Below are 23,315 nucleotides of genomic sequence, written 5' to 3' on the forward strand. Positions count from 1 at the left end.
AACGGATCGCAGCTTTCAACAAGTTTATCACGAAACAATACTCCCAAAAAACCGACCGAACTTAACATTACCAAAACATACATTTTTTGTTCTACATTTATTTTTCAGGGACGGCGCGAACGCAGTCCCAACTAACAAAAATTACACGCCCGAGATATCCACGTTTGGGATATTCGCGGGGGTCAGCCCAACCGAAGTGCAATGGAAGAGCCTCACCCCGGGGGAACCGCCTTGCTGATCACGGTAACCCCTACGCCAGGTAAGTATGCCTCAACCGGAAACCTCTCACACCCTACTCTATCTTCTCAACTAACTCTCATCGAGTGTTTACGCATATCGGAAAGTGTTTCGCAACTTGTCAATTATAACTTATAATTACTATAATTACTTTACACAGACAATATATATATACAACTAAATGTGTTCAAGTTATCTTCACAAGTAAACTTTGAACCAACTTTTTAAGGGAGGAAAAGAAGCTACTCCTTGTGCTGCCATCTATTGAGAAACGTTTACTTACTCCAACATTATCCACACTACGTTCAACTTTCACATACGAATGTTGCTGGCTGGCCTTCTCGTTTTCTGTCCCCTTCAGGTTCACGGGGTATACAGTTCAATTATTCCATATCTGAAAATAACCTTCTCCGATTCACGCTCGGAAATAGGACGGGTTCCACTCGTGTGCTCTTGAAGAATGGACATTTTCTTGTCAAAAAAGGAAAGAAAGTGGACTGATATCGACGGGAATGCTTTGGGTTTTCTTCACGCAAGAAATTCCAAATGATGGCTGGAACACAATTTGTCATTTATCAGAAACGTTAAGGGAGGAAATGCGAGAGGGATGTACCGTACCGAGAAGACCTGACGCGTTCACGTCTTGTCCCGTGAGTGAAGAAGAATATCTATACTCGTTGGAAGATGCCTTCTTGTCTTCAGTTGCATTACCTGTCTCCTCCTCAATCACATCCCAAATTGCACTTGTCGGTTTCATTTCATATCGGGTGTTCCTGATGGCCTACTGCTACCGCTGTACTGCATTCACTTCCAGTGGAGCAACATTCCACTCTGCTTCGGTTCCACTCTAAACTGAACGTCCAGTCCCGATTAGCCTACCGGACAACAAATTCGACTTAAAATTTGAAAAACTTATCGACAACGAAATAATATTTCTCCTTGTGTCTATTACATGCAAAATTGTCAAATCAAAAACCTTCACCATAAACAGTGTTCGGAGGGAGGGGGGACGCAGGGATGGATAAATTCTCCTATGCACTGTCTCATTTTCACCACATTACATAAAAAACTACACCTCTCCCACGGTTTCTTTGAACATTCTCACAGACACAATTTTACACTTCAAACGCAGATTAAAACAAAAGAAAAACATAAGTTTCTATGTTAAATAGCATATCTAATTCATGTATAAAGGTGCCGGAGCCTTTGCTTCAAACAAGTCGCACTCTAAAGCGTTTCTCGTTTTGTAATCGTGGGGTTCGATACTCGGTCGAGGCACATAATGGCTTGGATCTCACTCTAAACTGTAGGTCCGGTCCAAGCTAAACTATCTGTGAATAAAACTCAAATATTTACATCAGAAACTCAAAAACACGGTCGAGCAGAATCGGTTTAGCAGAAATTTTCACATAAAAGTGCATCCGAATTTACTAAAAATTTTACCCGTCACTTTAAGCCCCCTCGGTTAGAGTCCTAACCTGGGCATGTTGTGGGCCTTACGAGTGTCCTTTCATCACGTACCCATTATTCATCCTTGTCGTCGCAATTAGTAAATATCAAAGGAAAGCACGTAAATGAAAAACACAATATTTACGTAGCATGTAGAGAATTGTCGTTAACCACTCATTCTCCTCCTGTCACTTGCGATTATTTCTAGCATAATTCAGCTAGCCTATTTGTCAAATCTCTTCCAATGTAAGGTATACATTCGTAACTACTGCAGCACAACTTTTTCAAATGGTCATGCCTTCAACGGGCGGTGAAGTAGAAGCCAATATTAATACATAAAATGGACAATTTGAATTTGGAAACCTAAGTATTATGTATTCCACAAGCAAGAAAAACTAGTTCATTTTATTGGTTTATTTTTCTACCAAAGGATGCATTGTTTCAAGCACCAGGTACTGGTACGACGTGGTTGAGTTTCCATGAGGGAATACCTTTCATTATAAATATGCTCTCTGGTTAAATGTAGTCTTAAAAAATTCTTAAAAATCAGACAACTGTTTATTCACGCGAATTCGTTATTGTAATGGTAATTTCGACGCAACGAAAACATCTTTAAGATCTCTGCTAATATGCAGGACGACTACCAACATTATGAAGGTTGGATGTTATGTTACCGCTTACTACATTCTACGCCATGCAGTGCACGCGTTAAGGCTCTGGAAGCAAAGGGAGTCCCGATTTCCATGTTCGAAACAGAGAGTGTGGTGCGGTTTGTTAGGTTATAAATGAGGACGGGTGACAACGTCAAATCCCTTGAAAGATTATTTATTGAATTTTCCCAAACTTTCTTCTCTGATCTCATTGGGTCTTGTAGGCAGGCAGAAAGAAAACAGATCGTCCATCTGGTCTGTCCTTTCCGATTGGGTCAGCCAATTTCTTGGCGAACGAAACTTCTGAACGGATCGCAGCTTTCAACAAGTTTATCACGAAACAATACTCCCAAAAAACCGACCGAACTTAACATTACCAAAACATACATTTTTTGTTCTACATTTATTTTTCAGGGACGGCGCGAACGCAGTCCCAACTAACAAAAATCACACGCCCGAGATATCCACGTTTGGGATATTCGCGGGGGTCAGCCCAACCGAAGTGCAATGGAAGAGCCTCACCCCGGGGGAACCGCCTTGCTGATCACGGTAACCCTTACGCCAGGTAAGTATGCCTCGACCGGAAACCTCTCACACCCTACTCTATCTTCTCAACCAACTCTCATCGAGTGTTTACGCATATCGGAAAGTGTTTCGCAACTTGTCAATTATAACTTATAATTACTATAATTACTTTACACAGACAATATATATACAACTAAATGTGTTCAAGTTATCTTCACAAGTAAACTTTGAACCAACTTTTTAAGGGAGGAAAAGAAGCTACTCCTTGTGCTGCCATCTATTGAGAAACGTTTACTTACTCCAACATTATCCACACTAAGTTCAACTTTCACATACGAATGTTGCTGGCTGGCCTTCTCGTTTTCTGTCCCCTTCAGGTTCACGGGGTATACAGTTCAATTATTGCATATCTGAAAATAACCTTCTCCGATTCACGCTCGGAAATAGGATGGGTTCCACTCGTGTGCTCTTGAAGAATGGACATTTTCTTGTCAAAAAAGGAAAGAAAGTGGACTGATATCGACGGGAATGCTTTGGGTTTTCTTCACGCAAGAAATTCCAAATGATGGCTGGAACACAATTTGTCGTTTATCAGAAACGTTAAGGGAGGAAATGCGAGAGGGATGTACCGTACCGAGAAGACCTGACGCGTTCACGTCTTGTCCCGTGAGTGAAGAAGAATATCTATACTCGTTGGAAGATGCCTTCTTGTCTTCAGTTGCATTACCTGTCTCCTCCTCAATCACATCCCAAATTGCACTTGTCGGTTTCATTTCATATCGGGTGTTCCTGATGGCCTACTGCTACCGCTTTACTGCATTCACTTCCAGTGGAGCAACATTCCACTCTGCTTCGGTTCCACTCTAAACTGAACGTCCAGTCCCGATTAGCCTACCGGACAACAAATTCGACTTAAAATTTGAAAAACTTATCGACAACGAAATAATATTTCTCCTTGTGTCTATTACATGCAAAATTGTCAAATCAAAAACCTTCGCTATAAACAGTGTTCGGAGGGAGGGGGGACGCAGGGATGGCAAAATTCTCCTATGCACTGTCTCATTTTCACCACATTACATAAAAAACTACACCTCTCCCACGGTTTCTTTGAACATTCTCACAGACACAATTTTACACTTCAAACGCAGATTAAAACAAAAGAAAAACATGAGTTTCTATGTTAAATAGCATATCTAATTCATGTATAAAAGTGCCGGAGCCTTTGCTTCAAACAAGTCGCACTCTAAAGCGTTTCTCGTTTTGTAATCGTGGGGTTCGATACTCGGTCGAGGCACATAATGGCTTGGATCCCACTCTAAACTGTAGGTCCGGTCCAAGCTAAACTATCTGTGAATAAAACTCAAATATTTACATCAGAAACTCAAAAACACGGTCGAGCAGAATCGGTTTAGCAGAAATTTTCACATAAAAGTGCATCCGAATTTACTAAAAATTTTACCCGTCACTTTAAGCCCCCTCGGTTAGAGTCCTAACCTGGGCATGTTGTGGGCCTTACGAGTGTCCTTTCATCACGTACCCATTATTCATCCTTGTCGTCGCAATTAGTAAATATCAAAGGAAAGGGACGTAAATGAAAAACACAATATTTACGTAGCATGTAGAGAATTGTCGTTAACCACTCATTCTCCTCCTGTCACTTGCGATTATTTCTAGCATAATTCAGCTAGCCTATTTGTCAAATCTCTTCCAATGTAAGGTATACATTCGTAACTACTGCAGCACAACTTTTTCAAATGGTCATGCCTTCAACGGGCGGTGAAGTAGAAGCCAATATTAATACATAAAATGGACAATTTGAATTTGGAAACCTAAGTATTATGTATTCCACAAGCAAGAAAAACTAGTTCATTTTATTGGTTTATTTTTCTACCAAAGGATGCATTGTTTCAAGCACCAGGTACTGGTACGACGTGGTTGAGTTTCCATGAGGGAATACCTTTCATTATAAATATGCTCTCTGGTTAAATGTAGTCTTAAAAAATTCTTAAAAATCAGACAACTGTTTATTCACGCGAATTCGTTATTGTAATGGTAATTTCGACGCAACGAAAACATCTTTAAGATCTCTGCTAATATGCAGGACGACTACCAACATTATGAAGGTTGGATGTTATGTTACCGCTTACTACATTCTACGCCATGCAGTGCACGTGTTAAGGCTCTGGAAGCAAAGGGAGTCCCGATTTCCATGTTCGAAACAGAGAGTGTGGTGCGGTTTGTTAGGTTATAAATGAGGACGGGTGACAACGTCAAATCCCTTGAAAGATTATTTATTGAATTTTCCCAAACTTTCTTCTCTGATCTCATTGGGTCTTGTAGGCAGGCAGAAAGAAAACAGATCGTCCATCTGGTCTGTCCTTTCCGATTGGGTCAGCCAATTTCTTGGCGAACGAAACTTCTGAACGGATCGCAGCTTTCAACAAGTTTATCACGAAACAATACTCCCAAAAAACCGACCGAACTTAACATTACCAAAACATACATTTTTTGTTCTACATTTATTTTTCAGGGACGGCGCGAACGCAGTCCCAACTAACAAAAATCACACGCCCGAGATATCCACGTTTGGGATATTCGCGGGGGTCAGCCCAACCGAAGTGCAATGGAAGAGCCTCACCCCGGGGGAACCGCCTTGCTGATCACGGTAACCCCTACGCCAGGTAAGTATGCCTCGACCGGAAACCTCTCACACCCTACTCTATCTTCTCAACTAACTCTCATCGAGTGTTTACGCATATCGGAAAGTGTTTCGCAACTTGTCAATTATAACTTATAATTACTATAATTACTTTACACAGACAATATATATACAACTAAATGTGTTCAAGTTATCTTCACAAGTAAACTTTGAACCAACTTTTTAAGGGAGGAAAAGAAGCTACTCCTTGTGCTGCCATCTATTGAGAAACGTTTACTTACTCCAACATTATCCACACTAAGTTCAACTTTCACATACGAATGTTGCTGGCTGGCCTTCTCGTTTTCTGTCCCCTTCAGGTTCACGGGGTATACAGTTCAATTATTGCATATCTGAAAATAACCTTCTCCGATTCACGCTCGGAAATAGGATGGGTTCCACTCGTGTGCTCTTGAAGAATGGACATTTTCTTGTCAAAAAAGGAAAGAAAGTGGACTGATATCGACGGGAATGCTTTGGGTTTTCTTCACGCAAGAAATTCCAAATGATGGCTGGAACACAATTTGTCGTTTATCAGAAACGTTAAGGGAGGAAATGCGAGAGGGATGTACCGTACCGAGAAGACCTGACGCGTTCACGTCTTGTCCCGTGAGTGAAGAAGAATATCTATACTCGTTGGAAGATGCCTTCTTGTCTTCAGTTGCATTACCTGTCTCCTCCTCAATCACATCCCAAATTGCACTTGTCGGTTTCATTTCATATCGGGTGTTCCTGATGGCCTACTGCTACCGCTGTACTGCATTCACTTCCAGTGGAGCAACATTCCACTCTGCTTCGGTTCCACTCTAAACTGAACGTACAGTCCCGATTAGCCTACCGGACAACAAATTAGACTTAAACTTTGAAAAACTTATCGACAACGAAATAATATTTCTCCTTGTGTCTATTACATGCAAAATTGTCAAATCAAAAACCTTCGCTATAAACAGTGTTCGGAGGGAGGGGGGACGCAGGGATGGCAAAATTCTCCTATGCACTGTCTCATTTTCACCACATTACATAAAAAACTACACCTCTCCCACGGTTTCTTTGAACATTCTCACACACACAATTTTACACTTCAAACGCAGATTAAAACAAAAGAAAAATATAAGTTTCTATGTTAAATAGCATATCTAATTCATGTATAAAGGTGCCGGAGCCTTTGCTTCAAACAAGTCGCACTCTAAAGCGTTTCTCGTTTTGTAATCGAGGGGTTCGATACTCGGTCGAGGCACATAATGGCTTGGATCCCACTCTAAACTGTAGGTCCGGTCCAAGCTAAACTATCTGTGAATAAAACTCAAATATTTACATCAGAAACTCAAAAACACCGTCGAGCAGAATCGGTTTAGCAGAAATTTTCACATAAAAGTGTATCGGAATTTACTAAAAATTTTACCCGTCACTTGAAGCCCCCTCGGTTAGAGTCCTAACCTGGGCATGTTGTGGGCCTTACGAGTGTCCTTTCATCATGTACCCATTATTCATCCTTGTCGTCGCAATTAGTAAATATCAAAGGAAAGGGACGTAAATGAAAAACACAATATTTACGTAGCATGTAGAGAATTGTCGTTAACCACTCATTCTCCTCCTGTCACTTGCGATTATTTCTAGCATAATTCAGCTAGCCTATTTGTCAAATCTCTTCCAATGTAAGGTATACATTCGTAACTATTGCAGCACAACTTTTTCAAATGGTCATGCCTTCAACGGGCGGTGAAGTAGAAGCCAATATTAATACATAAAGTGGACAATTTGAATTTGGAAACCTAAGTATTATGAATTCAACAAGCAAGAAAAACAAGTTCATTTTATTGGTTTATTTTTCTACCAAAGGATGCATTGTTTCAAGCACCAGATACTGGTACGACGTGGTTGAGTTTCCATGAGGGAATACCTTTCATTATAAATATGCTCTCTGGTTAAATGTAGTCTTAAAAAAATTCTTGAAAATCAGACAACTGTTTATTCACGCGAATTCGTTATTGTAATGGTAATTTCGACGCAACGAAAACATCTTTAAGATCTCTGCTAATATGCAGGACGACTACCAACATTATGAAGGTTGGATGTTATGTTACCGCTTACTACATTCTACGCCATGCAGTGCACGCGTTAAGGCTCTGGAAGCAAAGGGAGTCCCGATTTCCATGTTCGAAACAGAGAGCGAGGTGCGGTTCGTTAGGTTCCAAATGAGGACGGGTGACAACGTCAAATCCCTTGAAAGATTATTTATTGAATTTTCCCAAACTTTCTTCTCTGATCTCATTGGGTCTTGTAGGCAGGCAGAAAGAAAACAGATCGTCCATCTGGTCTGTCCTTTCCGATTGGGTCAGCCAATTTCTTGGCGAACGAAACTTCTGAACGGATCGCAGCTTTCAACAAGTTTATCACGAAACAATACTCCCAAAAAAACGACCGAACTTAACATTACCAAAACATACATTTTTTGTTCTACATTTATTTTTCAGGGACGGCGCGAACGCAGTCCCAACTAACAAAAATCACACGCCCGAGATATCCACGTTTGGGATATTCGCGGGGGTCAGCCCAACCGAAGTGCAATGGAAGAGCCTCACCCCGGGGGAACCGCCTTGCTGATCACGGTAACCCCTACGCCAGGTAAGTATGCCTCGACCGGAAACCTCTCACACCCTACTCTATCTTCTCAACTAACTCTCATCGAGTGTTTACGCATATCGGAAAGTGTTTCGCAACTTGTCAATTATAACTTATAATTACTATAATTACTTTACACAGACAATATATATACAACTAAATGTGTTCAAGTTATCTTCACAAGTAAACTTTGAACCAACTTTTTAAGGGAGGAAAAGAAGCTACTCCTTGTGCTGCCATCTATTGAGAAACGTTTACTTACTCCAACATTATCCACACTACGTTCAACTTTCACATACGAATGTTGCTGGCTGGCCTTCTCGTTTTCTGTCCCCTTCAGGTTCACGGGGTATACAGTTCAATTATTGCATATCTGAAAATAACCTTCTCCGATTCACGCTCGGAAATAGGACGGGTTCCACTCGTGTGCTCTTGAAGAATGGGCATTTTCTTGTCAAAAAAGGAAAGAAAGTGGACTGATATCGACGGGAATGCTTTGGGTTTTCTTCACGCAAGAAATTCCAAATGATGGCTGGAACACAATTTGTCGTTTATCAGAAACGTTAAGGGAGGAAATGCGAGAGGGATGTACCGTACCGAGAAGACCTGACGCGTTCACGTCTTGTCCCGTGAGTGAAGAAGAATATCTATACTCGTTGGAAGATGCCTTCTTGTCTTCAGTTGCATTACCTGTCTCCTCCTCAATCACATCCCAAATTGCACTTGTCGGTTTCATTTCATATCGGGTGTTCCTGATGGCCTACTGCTACCGCTGTACTGCATTCACTTCCAGTGGAGCAACATTCCACTCTGCTTCGGTTCCACTCTAAACTGAACGTCCAGTCCCGATTAGCCTACCGGACAACAAATTCGACTTAAAATTTGAAAAACTTATCGACAACGAAATAATATTTCTCCTTGTGTCTATTACATGCAAAATTGTCAAATCAAAAACCTTCGATATAAACAGTTTTCGGAGGGAGGGGGGACGCAGGGATGGCAAAATTCTCCTATGCACTGTCTCATTTTCACCACATCACATAAAAAACTACACCTCTCCCACGGTTTCTTTGAACATTCTCACAGACACAATTTTACACTTCAAACGCAGATTAAAACAAAAGAAAAACACAAGTTTCTATGTTAAATAGCATATCTAATTCATGTATAAAGGTGCCGGAGACTTTCCTTCAAACAAGTCGCACTCTAAAGCGTTTCTCGTTTTGTAATCGTGGGGTTCGATACTCGGTCGAGGCACATAATGGCTTGGATCCCACTCTAAACTGTAGGTCCGGTCCAAGCTAAACTATCTGTGAATAAAACTCAAATATTTACATCAGAAACTCAAAAACACGGTCGAGCAGAATCGGTTTAGCAGAAATTTTCACATAAAAGTGCATCCGAATTTACTAAAAATTTTACCCGTCACTTTAAGCCCCCTCGGTTAGAGTCCTAACCTGGGCATGTTGTGGGCCTTACGAGTGTCCTTTCATCACGTACCCATTATTCATCCTTGTCGTCGCAATTAGTAAATATAAAAGGAAAGGGACGTAAATGAAAAACACAATATTTACGTAGCATGTAGAGAATTGTCGTCAACCACTCATTCTCCTCCTGTCACTTGCGATTATTTCTAGCATAATTCAGCTAGCCTATTTGTCAAATCTCTTCCAATGTAAGGTATACATTCGTAACTATTGCAGCACAACTTTTTCAAATGGTCATGCCTTCAACGGGCGGTGAAGTAGAAGCCAATATTAATACATAAAATGGACAATTTGAATTTGGAAACCTAAGTATTATGTATTCAACAAGCAAGAAAAACTAGTTCATTTTATTGGTTTATTTTTCTACCAAAGGATGCATTGTTTCAAGCACCAGGTACTGGTACGACGTGGTTGAGTTTCCATGAGGGAATACCTTTCATTATAAATATGCTCTCTGGTTAAATGTAGTCTTAAAAAATTCTTAAAAATCAGACAACTGTTTATTCACGCGAATTCGTTATTGTAATGGTAATTTCGACGCAACGAAAACATCTTTAAGATCTCTGCTAATATGCAGGACGACTACCAACATTATGAAGGTTGGATGTTATGTTACCGCTTACTACATTCTACGCCATGCAGTGCACGCGTTAAGGCTCTGGAAGCAAAGGGAGTCCCGATTTCCATGTTCGAAACAGAGAGCGAGGTGCGGTTCGTTAGGTTCCAAATGAGGACGGGTGACAACGTCAAATCCCTTGAAAGATTATTTATTGAATTTTCCCAAACTTTCTTCTCTGATCTCATTGGGTCTTGTAGGCAGGCAGAAAGAAAACAGATCGTCCATCTGGTCTGTCCTTTCCGATTGGGTCAGCCAATTTCTTGGCGAACGAAACTTCTGAACGGATCGCAGCTTTCAACAAGTTTATCACGAAACAATACTCCCAAAAAAACGACCGAACTTAACATTACCAAAACATACATTTTTTGTTCTACATTTATTTTTCAGGGACGGCGCGAACGCAGTCCCAACTAACAAAAATCACACGCCCGAGATATCCACGTTTGGGATATTCGCGGGGGTCAGCCCAACCGAAGTGCAATGGAAGAGCCTCGCCCCGGGGGAACCGCCTTGCTGATCACGGTAACCCCTACGCCAGGTAAGTATGCCTCGACCGGAAACCTCTCACACCCTACTCTATCTTCTCAACCAACTCTCATCGAGTGTTTACGCATATCGGAAAGTGTTTCGCAACTTGTCAATTATAACTTATAATTACTTTACACAGACAATATATATACAACTAAATGTGTTCAAGTTATCTTCACAAGTAAACTTTGAACCAACTTTTTAAGGGAGGAAAAGAAGCTACTCCTTGTGCTGCCATCTATTGAGAAACGTTTACTTACTCCAACATTATCCACACTACGTTCAACTTTCACATAGGAATGTTGCTGGCTGGCCTTCTCGTTTTCTGTCCCCTTCAGGTTCACGGGGTATACAGTTCAATTATTGCATATCTGAAAATAACCTTCTCCGATTCACGCTCGGAAATAGGACGGGTTCCACTCGTGTGCTCTTGAAGAATGGACATTTTCTTGTCAAAAAAGGAAAGAAAGTGGACTGATATCGACGGGAATGCTTTGGGTTTTCTTCACGCAAGAAATTCCAAATGATGGCTGGAACACAATTTGTCGTTTATCAGAAACGTTAAGGGAGGAAATGCGAGAGGGATGTACCGTACCGAGAAGACCTGACGCGTTCACGTCTTGTCCCGTGAGTGAAGAAGAATATCTATACTCGTTGGAAGATGCCTTCTTGTCTTCAGTTGCATTACCTGTCTCCTCCTCAATCACATCCCAAATTGCACTTGTCGGTTTCAATTCATATCGGGTGTTCCTGATGGCCTACTGCTACCGCTGTACTGCATTCACTTCCAGTGGAGCAACATTCCACTCTGCTTCGGTTCCACTCTAAACTGAACGTCCAGTCCCGATTAGCCTACCGGACAACAAATTCGACTTAAAATTTGAAAAACTTATCGACAACGAAATAATATTTCTCCTTGTGTCTATTACATGCAAAATTGTCAAATCAAAAACTTTCGCTATAAACAGTGTTCGGAGGGAGGGGGGACGCAGGGATGGCAAAATTCTTATATGCACTGTCTCATTTTCACCACATTACATAAAAAACTACACCTCTCCCACGGTTTCTTTGAACATTCTCACAGACACAATTTTACACTTGAAACGCAGATTAAAACAAAAGAAAAATATAAGTTTCTATGTTAAATAGCATATCTAATTCATGTATAAAGGTGCCGGAGCCTTTGCTTCAAACAAGTCGCACTCTAAAGCGTTTCTCGTTTTGTAATCGTGGGGTTCGATACTCGGTCGAGGCACATAATGGCTTGGATCCCACTCTAAACTGTAGGTCCGGTCCAAGCTAAACTATCTGTGAATAAAACTCAAATATTTACATCAGAAACTCAAAAACACCGTCGAGCAGAATCGGTTTAGCAGAAATTTTCACATAAAAGTGTATCCGAATTTACTAAAAATTTTACCCGTCACTTGAAGCCCCCTCGGTTAGAGTCCTAACCTGGGCATGTTGTGGGCCTTACGAGTGTCCTTTCATCACGTACCCATTATTCATCCTTGTCGTCGCAATTAGTAAATATCAAAGGAAAGGGACGTAAATGAAAAACACAATATTTACGTAGCATGTAGAGAATTGTCGTTAACCACTCATTCTCCTCCTGTCACTTGCGATTATTTCTAGCATAATTCAGCTAGCCTATTTGTCAAATCTCTTCCAATGTAAGGTATACATTCGTAACTATTGCAGCACAACTTTTTCAAATGGTCATGCCTTCAACGGGCGGTGAAGTAGAAGCCAATATTAATACATAAAATGGACAATTTGAATTTGGAAACCTAAGTATTATGTATTCAACAAGCAAGAAAAACTAGTTCATTTTATTGGTTTATTTTTCTACCAAAGGATGCATTGTTTCAAGCACCAGGTACTGGTACGACGTGGTTGAGTTTCCATGAGGGAATACCTTTCATTATAAATATGCTCTCTGGTTAAATGTAGTCTTAAAAAATTCTTAAAAATCAGACAACTGTTTATTCACGCGAATTCGCTATTGTAATGGTAATTTCGACGCAACGAAAACATCTTTAAGATCTCTGCTAATATGCAGGACGACTACCAACATTATGAAGGTTGGATGTTATGTTACCGCTTACTACATTCTACGCCATGCAGTGCACGCGTTAAGGCTCTGGAAGCAAAGGGAGTCCCGATTTCCATGTTCGAAACAGAGAGCGAGGTGCGGTTCGTTAGGTTCCATATGAGGACGGGTGACAACGTCAAATCCCTTGAAAGATTATTTATTGAATTTTCCCAAACTTTCTTCTCTGATCTCATTGGGTCTTGTAGGCAGGCAGAAAGAAAACAGATCGTCCATCTGGTCTGTCCTTTCCGATTGGCTCAGCCAATTTCTTGGCGAACGAAACTTCTGAACGGATCGCAGCTTTCAACAAGTTTATCACGAAACAATACTCCCAAAAAAACGACCGAACTTAACATTACCAAAACATACATTTTTTGTTCTACATTTATTTTTCAGGGACGGCGCGAACGCAGTCCCAACTAACAAAAATCACACGCCCGAGATATCCACGTTTGGGATATTCGCGGGGGTCAGCCCAACCGAAGTGCAATGGAAGAGCCTCCCCCCGGGGGAACCGCCTTGCTGATCACGGTAACCCCTACGCCAGGTAAGTATGCCTCGACCGGAAACCTCTCACACCCTACTCTATCTTCTCAACTAACTCTCATCGAGTGTTTACGCATATCGGAAAGTGTTTCGCAACTTGTCAATTATAACTTATAATTACTATAATTACTTTACACAGACAATATATATACAACTAAATGTGTTCAAGTTATCTTCACAAGTAAACTTTGAACCAACTTTTTAAGGGAGGAAAAGAAGCTACTCCTTGTGCTGCCATCTATTGAGAAACGTTTACTTACTCCAACATTATCCACACTACGTTCAACTTTCACATACGAATGTTGCTGGCTGGCCTTCTCGTTTTCTGTCCCCTTCAGGTTCACGGGGTATACAGTTCAATTATTGCATATCTGAAAATAACCTTCTCCGATTCACGCTCGGAAATAGGACGGGTTCCACTCGTGTGCTCTTGAAGAATGGACATTTTCTTGTCAAAAAAGGAAAGAAAGTGGACTGATATCGACGGGAATGCTTTGGGTTTTCTTCACGCAAGAAATTCCAAATGATGGCTGGAACACAATTTGTCGTTTATCAGAAACGTTAAGGGAGGAAATGCGAGAGGGATGTACCGTACCGAGAAGACCTGACGCGTTCACGTCTTGTCCCGTGAGTGAAGAAGAATATCTATACTCGTTGGAAGATGCCTTCTTGTCTTCAGTTGCATTACCTGTCTCCTCCTCAATCACATCCCAAATTGCACTTGTCGGTTTCATTTCATATCGGGTGTTCCTGATGGCCTACTGCTACCGCTGTACTGCATTCACTTCCAGTGGAGCAACATTCCACTCTGCTTCGGTTCCACTCTAAACTGAACGTCCAGTCCCGATTAGCCTACCGGACAACAAATTCGACTTAAAATTTGAAAAACTTATCGACAACGAAATAATATTTCTCCTTGTGTCTATTACATGCAAAATTGTCAAATCAAAAACCTTCGATATAAACAGTGTTCGGAGGGAGGGGGACGCAGGGATGGCAAAATTCTCCTATGCACTGTCTCATTTTCACCACATCACATAAAAAACTACACCTCTCCCACGGTTTCTTTGAACATTCTCACAGACACAATTTTACACTTCAAACGCAGATTAAAACAAAAGAAAAACACAAGTTTCTATGTTAAATAGCATATCTAATTCATGTATAAAGGTGCCGGAGACTTTCCTTCAAACAAGTCGCACTCTAAAGCGTTTCTCGTTTTGTAATCGTGGGGTTCGATACTCGGTCGAGGCACATAATGGCTTGGATCCCACTCTAAACTGTAGGTCCGGTCCAAGCTAAACTATCTGTGAATAAAACTCAAATATTTACATCAGAAACTCAAAAACACGGTCGAGCAGAATCGGTTTAGCAGAAATTTTCACATAAAAGTGCATCCGAATTTACTAAAAATTTTACCCGTCACTTTAAGCCCCCTCGGTTAGAGTCCTAACCTGGGCATGTTGTGGGCCTTACGAGTGTCCTTTCATCACGTACCCATTATTCATCCTTGTCGTCGCAATTAGTAAATATAAAAGGAAAGGGACGTAAATGAAAAACACAATATTTACGTAGCATGTAGAGAATTGTCGTCAACCACTCATTCTCCTCCTGTCACTTGCGATTATTTCTAGCATAATTCAGCTAGCCTATTTGTCAAATCTCTTCCAATGTAAGGTATACATTCGTAACTATTGCAGCACAACTTTTTCAAATGGTCATGCCTTCAACGGGCGGTGAAGTAGAAGCCAATATTAATACATAAAATGGACAATTTGAATTTGGAAACCTAAGTATTATGTATTCAACAAGCAAGAAAAACTAGTTCATTTTATTGGTTTATTTTTCTACCAAAGGATGCATTGTTTCAAGCACCAGGTACTGGTACGACGTGGTTGAGTTTCCATGAGGGAATACCTTTCATTATAAATATGCTCTCTGGTTAAATGTAGTCTTAAAAAATTCTTAAAAATCAGACAACTGTTTATTCACGCGAATTCGTTATTGTAATGGTAATTTCGACGCAACGAAAACATCTTTAAGATCTCTGCTAATATGCAGGACGACTACCAACATTATGAAGGTTGGATGTTATGTTACCGCTTACTACATTCTACGCCATGCAGTGCACGCGTTAAGGCTCTGGAAGCAAAGGGAGTCCCGATTTCCATGTTCGAAACAGAGAGCGAGGTGCGGTTCGTTAGGTTCCAAATGAGGACGGGTGACAACGTCAAATCCCTTGAAAGATTATTTATTGAATTTTCCCAAACTTTCTTCTCTGATCTCATTGGGTCTTGTAGGCAGGCAGAAAGAAAACAGATCGTCCATCTGGTCTGTCCTTTCCGATTGGGTCAGCCAATTTCTTGGCGAACGAAACTTCTGAACGGATCGCAGCTTTCAACAAGTTTATCACGAAACAATACTCCCAAAAAAACGACCGAACTTAACATTACCAAAACATACATTTTTTGTTCTACATTTATTTTTCAGGGACGGCGCGAACGCAGTCCCAACTAACAAAAATCACACGCCCGAGATATCCACGTTTGGGATATTCGCGGGGGTCAGCCCAACCGAAGTGCAATGGAAGAGCCTCGCCCCGGGGGAACCTCCTTGCTGATCACGGTAACCCCTACGCCAGGTAAGTATGCCTCGACCGGAAACCTCTCACACCCTACTCTATCTTCTCAACCAACTCTCATCGAGTGTTTACGCATATCGGAAAGTGTTTCGCAACTTGTCAATTATAACTTATAATTACTTTACACAGACAATATATATACAACTAAATGTGTTCAAGTTATCTTCACAAGTAAACTTTGAACCAACTTTTTAAGGGAGGAAAAGAAGCTACTCCTTGTGCTGCCATCTATTGAGAAACGTATACTTACTCCAACATTATCCACACTACGTTCAACTTTCACATAGGAATGTTGCTGGCTGGCCTTCTCGTTTTCTGTCCCCTTCAGGTTCACGGGGTATACAGTTCAATTATTGCATATCTGAAAATAACCTTCTCCGATTCACGCTCGGAAATAGGATGGGTTCCACTCGTGTGCTCTTGAAGAATGGACATTTTCTTGTCAAAAAAGGAAAGAAAGTGGACTGATATCGACGGGAATGCTTTGGGTTTTCTTCACGCAAGAAATTCCAAATGATGGCTGGAACACAATTTGTCGTTTATCAGAAACGTTAAGGGAGGAAATGCGAGAGGGATGTACCGTACCGAGAAGACCTGACGCGTTCACGTCTTGTCCCGTGAGTGAAGAAGAATATCTATACTCGTTGGAAGATGCCTTCTTGTCTTCAGTTGCATTACCTGTCTCCTCCTCAATCACATCCCAAATTGCACTTGTCGGTTTCAATTCATATCGGGTGTTCCTGATGGCCTACTGCTACCGCTGTACTGCATTCACTTCCAGTGGAGCAACATTCCACTCTGCTTCGGTTCCACTCTAAACTGAACGTCCAGTCCCGATTAGCCTACCGGACAACAAATTCGACTTAAAATTTGAAAAACTTATCGACAACGAAATAATATTTCTCCTTGTGTCTATTACATGCAAAATTGTCAAATCAAAAACTTTCGCTATAAACAGTGTTCGGAGGGAGGGGGGACGCAGGGATGGCAAAATTCTTATATGCACTGTCTCATTTTCACCACATTACATAAAAAACTACACCTCTCCCACGGTTTCTTTGAACATTCTCACAGACACAATTTTACACTTGAAACGCAGATTAAAACAAAAGAAAAATATAAGTTTCTATGTTAAATAGCATATCTAATTCATGTATAAAGGTGCCGGAGCCTTTGCTTCAAACAAGTCGCACTCTAAAGCGTTTCTCGTTTTGTAATCGTGGGGTTCGATACTCGGTCGAGGCACATAATGGCTTGGATCCCACTCTAAACTGTAGGTCCGGTCCAAGCTAAACTATCTGTGAATAAAACTCAAATATTTACATCAGAAACTCAAAAACACGGTCGAGCAGAATCGGTTTAGCAGAAATTTTCACATAAAAGTGTATCCGAATTTACTAAAAATTTTACCCGTCACTTGAAGCCCCCTCGGTTATAGTCCTAACCTGGGCATGTTGTGGGCCTTACGAGTGTCCTTTCATCACGTACCCATTATTCATCCTTGTCGTCGCAATTAGTAAATATCAAAGGAAAGGGACGTAAATGAAAAACACAATATTTACGTAGCATGTAGAGAATTGTCGTTAACCACTCATTCTCCTCCTGTCACTTGCGATTATTTCTAGCATAATTCAGCTAGCCTATTTGTCAAATCTCTTCCAATGTAAGGTATACATTCGTAACTATTGCAGCACAACTTTTTCAAATGGTCATGCCTTCAACGGGCGGTGAAGTAGAAGCCAATATTAATACATAAAATGGACAATTTGAATTTGGAAACCTAAGTATTATGTATTCAACAAGCAAGAAAAACTAGTTCATTTTATTGGTTTATTTTTCTACCAAAGGATGCATTGTTTCAAGCACCAGGTACTGGTACGACGTGGTTGAGTTTCCATGAGGGAATACCTTTCATTATAAATATGCTCTCTGGTTAAATGTAGTCTTAAAAAATTCTTAAAAATCAGACAACTGTTTATTCACGCGAATTCGCTATTGTAATGGTAATTTCGACGCAACGAAAACATCTTTAAGATCTCTGCTAATATGCAGGACGACTACCAACATTATGAAGGTTGGATGTTATGTTACCGCTTACTACATTCTACGCCATGCAGTGCACGCGTTAAGGCTCTGGAAGCAAAGGGAGTCCCGATTTCCATGTTCGAAACAGAGAGCGAGGTGCGGTTCGTTAGGTTCCATATGAGGACGGGTGACAACGTCAAATCCCTTGAAAGATTATTTATTGAATTTTCCCAAACTTTCTTCTCTGATCTCATTGGGTCTTGTAGGCAGGCAGAAAGAAAACAGATCGTCCATCTGGTCTGTCCTTTCCGATTGGCTCAGCCAATTTCTTGGCGAACGAAACTTCTGAACGGATCGCAGCTTTCAACAAGTTTATCACGAAACAATACTCCCAAAAAAACGACCGAACTTAACATTACCAAAACATACATTTTTTGTTCTACATTTATTTTTCAGGGACGGCGCGAACGCAGTCCCAACTAACAAAAATCACACGCCCGAGATATCCACGTTTGGGATATTCGCGGGGGTCAGCCCAACCGAAGTGCAATGGAAGAGCCTCCCCCCGGGGGAACCGCCTTGCTGATCACGGTAACCCCTACGCCAGGTAAGTATGCCTCGACCGGAAACCTCTCACACCCTACTCTATCTTCTCAACTAACTCTCATCGAGTGTTTACGCATATCGGAAAGTGTTTCGCAACTTGTCAATTATAACTTATAATTACTATAATTACTTTACACAGACAATATATATACAACTAAATGTGTTCAAGTTATCTTCACAAGTAAACTTTGAACCAACTTTTTAAGGGAGGAAAAGAAGCTACTCCTTGTGCTGCCATCTATTGAGAAACGTTTACTTACTCCAACATTATCCACACTACGTTCAACTTTCACATACGAATGTTGCTGGCTGGCCTTCTCGTTTTCTGTCCCCTTCAGGTTCACGGGTTATACAGTTCAATTATTGCATATCTGAAAATAACCTTCTCCGATTCACGCTCGGAAATAGGACGGGTTCCACTCGTGTGCTCTTGAAGAATGGACATTTTCTTGTCAAAAAAGGAAAGAAAGTGGACTGATATCGACGGGAATGCTTTGGGTTTTCTTCACGCAAGAAATTCCAAATGATGGCTGGAACACAATTTGTCGTTTATCAGAAACGTTAAGGGAGGAAATGCGAGAGGGATGTACCGTACCGAGAAGACCTGACGCGTTCACGTCTTGTCTCGTGAGTGAAGAAGAATATCTATACTCGTTGGAAGATGCCTTCTTGTCTTTAGTTGCATTACTTGTCTCCTCCTCAATCACATCCCAAATTGCACTTGTCGGTTTCATTTCATATCGGGTGTTCCTGATGGCCTACTGCTACCGCTGTACTGCATTCACTTCCAGTGGAGCAACATTCCACTCTGCTTCGGTTCCACTCTAAACTGAACGTCCAGTCCCGATTAGCCTACCGGACAACAAATTCGACTTAAAATTTGAAAAACTTATCGACAACGAAATAATATTTCTCCTTGTGTCTATTACATGCAAAATTGTCAAATCAAAAACCTTCGCTATAAACAGTGTTCGGAGGGAGGGGGGACGCAGGGATGGCAAAATTCTCCTATGCACTGTCTCATTTTCACCACATTACATAAAAAACTACACCTCTCCCACGGTTTCTTTGAACATTCTCACAGACACAATTTTACACTTCAAACGCAGATTAAAACAAAAGAAAAACATAAGTTTCTATGTTAAATAGCATATCTAATTCATGTATAAAGGTGCCGGAGCCTTTGCTTCAAACAAGTCGCACTCTAAAGCGTTTCTCGTTTTGTAATCGAGGGGTTCGATACTCGGTCGAGGCACATAATGGCTTGGATCCCACTCTAAACTGTAGGTCCGGTCCAAGTTAAACTATCTGTGAATAAAACTCGAATATTTACATCAGAAACTCAAAAACACGGTCGAGCAGAATCGGTTTAGCAGAAATTTTCACATAAAAGTGGATCCGAATTTACTAAAAATTTTACCCGTCACTTGAAGCCCCCTCGGTTAGAGTCCTAACCTGGGCATGTTGTGGGCCTTACGAGTGTCCTTTCATCACGTACCCATTATTCATCCTTGTCGTCGCAATTAGTAAATATCAAAGGAAAGGGACGTAAATGAAAAACACAATATTTACGTAGCATGTAGAGAATTGTCGTTAACCACTCATTATCCTCCTGTCACTTGTGATTATTTCTAGCATAATTCAGCTAGCCTATTTGTCAAATCTCTTCCAATGTAAGGTATACATTCGTAACTATTGCAGCACAACTTTTTCAAATGGTCATGCCTTCAACGGGCGGTGAAGTAGAAGCCAATATTAATACATAAAATGGACAATTTGAATTTGGAAACCTAAGTATTATGTATTCAACAAGCAAGAAAAACTAGTTCATTTTATTGGTTTATTTTTCTACCAAAGGATGCATTGTTTCAAGCACCAGGTACTGGTACGACGTGGTTGAGTTTCCATGAGGGAATACCTTTCATTATAAATATGCTCTCTGGTTAAATGTAGTCTTAAAAAATTCTTAAAAATCAGACAACTGTTTATTCACGCGAATTCGTTATTGTAATGGTAATTTCGACGCAACGAAAACATCTTTAAGATCTCTGCTAATATGGAGGACGACTACCAACATTATGAAGGTTGGATGTTATGTTACCGCTTACTACATTCTACGCCATGCAGTGCACGCGTTAAGGCTCTGGAAGCAAAGGGAGTCCCGATTTCCATGTTCGAAACAGAGAGCGAGGTGCGGTTCGTTAGGTTCCAAATGAGGACGGGTGACAACGTCAAATCCCTTGAAAGATTATTTATTGAATTTTCCCAAACTTTCTTCTCTGATCTCATTGGGTCTTGTAGGCAGGCAGAAAGAAAACAGATCGTTCATCTGGTCTGTCCTTTCCGATTGGGTCAGCCAATTTCTTGGCGAACGAAACTTCTGAACGGATCGCAGCTTTCAACAAGTTTATCACGAAACAATACTCCCAAAAAACCGACCGAACTTAACATTACCAAAACATACATTTTTTGTTCTACATTTATTTTTCAGGGACGGCGCGAACGCAGTCCCAACTAACAAAAATTACACGCCCGAGATATCCACGTTTGGGATATTCGCGGGGGTCAGCCCAACCGAAGTGCAATGGAAGAGCCTCACCCCGGGGGAACCGCCTTGCTGATCACGGTAACCCCTACGCCAGGTAAGTATGCCTCGACCGGAAACCTCTCACACCCTACTCTATCTTCTCAACTAACTCTCATCGAGTGTTTACGCATATCGGAAAGTGTTTCGCAACTTGTCAATTATAACTTATAATTACTATAATTACTTTACACAGACAATATATATACAACTAAATGTGTTCAAGTTATCTTCACAAGTAAACTTTGAACCAACTTTTTAAGGGAGGAAAAGAAGCTACTCCTTGTGCTGCCATCTATTGAGAAACGTTTACTTACTCCAACATTATCCACACTACGTTCAACTTTCACATACGAATGTTGCTGGCTGGCCTTCTCGTTTTCTGTCCCCTTCAGGTTCACGGGGTATACAGTTCAATTATTGCATATCTGAAAATAACCTTCTCCGATTCACGCTCGGAAATAGGACGGGTTCCACTCGTGTGCTCTTGAAGAATGGACATTTTCTTGTCAAAAAAGGAAAGAAAGTGGACTGATATCGACGGGAATGCTTTGGGTTTTCTTCACGCAAGAAATTCCAAATGATGGCTGGAACACAATTTGTCGTTTATCAGAAACGTTAAGGGAGGAAATGCGAGAGGGATGTACCGTACCGAGAAGACCTGACGCGTTCACGTCTTGTCTCGTGAGTGAAGAAGAATATCTATACTCGTTGGAAGATGCCTTCTTGTCTTCAGTTGCATTACCTGTCTCCTCCTCAATCACATCCCAAATTGCACTTGTCGGTTTCATTTCATATCGGGTGTTCCTGATGGCCTACTGCTACCGCTGTACTGCATTCACTTCCAGTGGAGCAACATTCCACTCTGCTTCGGTTCCACTCTAAACTGAACGTCCAGTCCCGATTAGCCTACCGGACAACAAATTCCACTTAAAATTTGAAAAACTTATCGACAACGAAATAATATTTCTCCTTGTGTCTATTACATGCAAAATTGTCAAATCAAAAACCTTCGCTATAAACAGTGTTCGGAGGGAGGGGGGACGCAGGGATGGCAAAATTCTCCTATGCACTGTCTCATTTTCACCACATTACATAAAAAACTACACCTCTCCCACGGTTTCTTTGAACATTCTCACAGACACAATTTTACACTTCAAACGCAGATTAAAACAAAAGAAAAACATAAGTTTCTATGTTAAATAGCATATCTAATTCATGTATAAAGGTGCCGGAGCCTTTGCTTCAAACAAGTCGCACTCTAAAGCGTTTCTCGTTTTGTAATCGAGGGGTTCGATACTCGGTCGAGGCACATAATGGCTTGGATCCCACTCTAAACTGTAGGTCCGGTCCAAGTTAAACTATCTGTGAATAAAACTCGAATATTTACATCAGAAACTCAAAAACACGGTCGAGCAGAATCGGTTTAGCAGAAATTTTCAAATAAAAGTGCATCCGAATTTACTAAAAATTTTAACCGTCACTTGAAGCCCCCTCGGTTAGAGTCCTAACCTGGGCATGTTGTGGGCCTTACGAGTGTCCTTTCATCCCGTACCCATTATTCATCTTTGTCGTCGCAATTAGTAAATATCAAAGGAAAGGGACGTAAATGAAAAACACAATATTTACGTAGCATGTAGAGAATTGTCGTCAACCACTCATTCTCCTCCTGTCACTTGCGATTATTTCTAGCATAATTCAGCTAGCCTATTTGTCAAATCTCTTCCAATGTAAGGTATACATTCGTAACTATTGCAGCACAACTTTTTCAAATGGTCATGCCTTCAACGGGCGGTGAAGTAGAAGCCAATATTAATACATAAAATGGACAATTTGAATTTGGAAACCTAAGTATTATGTATTCAACAAGCAAGAAAAACTAGTTCATTTTATTGGTTTAGTTTTCTACCAAAGGATGCATTGTTTCAAGCACCAGGTACTGGTACGACGTGGTTGAGTTTCCATGAGGGAATACCTTTCATTATAAATATGCTCTCTGGTTA

General features: G+C 40.9%; 1 protein-coding gene and 9 non-coding genes across 10 annotated transcripts in view; all 10 read right to left on the reverse strand.

Moving 5' to 3' along the window:
* The window catches only part of LOC145984974 (von Willebrand factor A domain-containing protein 8-like), a 443,428-nt gene that overhangs the window by 153,791 nt on the left and 266,322 nt on the right, over nt 1-23,315 (reverse strand). The window lies entirely within an intron of this gene.
* LOC145986126 (U1 spliceosomal RNA) lies at nt 106-267 on the reverse strand. Its single transcript, XR_014441558.1, has one exon. It is a non-coding gene; the product is annotated as a U1 spliceosomal RNA (small nuclear RNA).
* Nucleotides 2,748-2,909, reverse strand: LOC145986058 (U1 spliceosomal RNA). The gene has a single exon (XR_014441504.1). It is a non-coding gene; the product is annotated as a U1 spliceosomal RNA (small nuclear RNA).
* On the reverse strand, nt 5,389-5,550 carry LOC145986144 (U1 spliceosomal RNA). The gene has a single exon (XR_014441575.1). It is a non-coding gene; the product is annotated as a U1 spliceosomal RNA (small nuclear RNA).
* LOC145986145 (U1 spliceosomal RNA) lies at nt 8,031-8,192 on the reverse strand. The gene has a single exon (XR_014441576.1). It is a non-coding gene; the product is annotated as a U1 spliceosomal RNA (small nuclear RNA).
* On the reverse strand, nt 10,672-10,833 carry LOC145986047 (U1 spliceosomal RNA). Its single transcript, XR_014441493.1, has one exon. It is a non-coding gene; the product is annotated as a U1 spliceosomal RNA (small nuclear RNA).
* Nucleotides 13,304-13,465, reverse strand: LOC145986048 (U1 spliceosomal RNA). Its single transcript, XR_014441494.1, has one exon. It is a non-coding gene; the product is annotated as a U1 spliceosomal RNA (small nuclear RNA).
* Nucleotides 15,944-16,105, reverse strand: LOC145986060 (U1 spliceosomal RNA). The gene has a single exon (XR_014441506.1). It is a non-coding gene; the product is annotated as a U1 spliceosomal RNA (small nuclear RNA).
* On the reverse strand, nt 18,576-18,737 carry LOC145986049 (U1 spliceosomal RNA). Its single transcript, XR_014441495.1, has one exon. It is a non-coding gene; the product is annotated as a U1 spliceosomal RNA (small nuclear RNA).
* On the reverse strand, nt 21,217-21,378 carry LOC145986137 (U1 spliceosomal RNA). Its single transcript, XR_014441569.1, has one exon. It is a non-coding gene; the product is annotated as a U1 spliceosomal RNA (small nuclear RNA).

Source organism: Lepisma saccharinum, chromosome 3 (genome assembly GCF_977018435.1).
Source record: "Lepisma saccharinum chromosome 3, izLepSacc3.1, whole genome shotgun sequence".
In the NCBI taxonomy this organism is placed as follows: Eukaryota; Metazoa; Arthropoda; class Insecta; order Zygentoma; family Lepismatidae; genus Lepisma; species Lepisma saccharinum.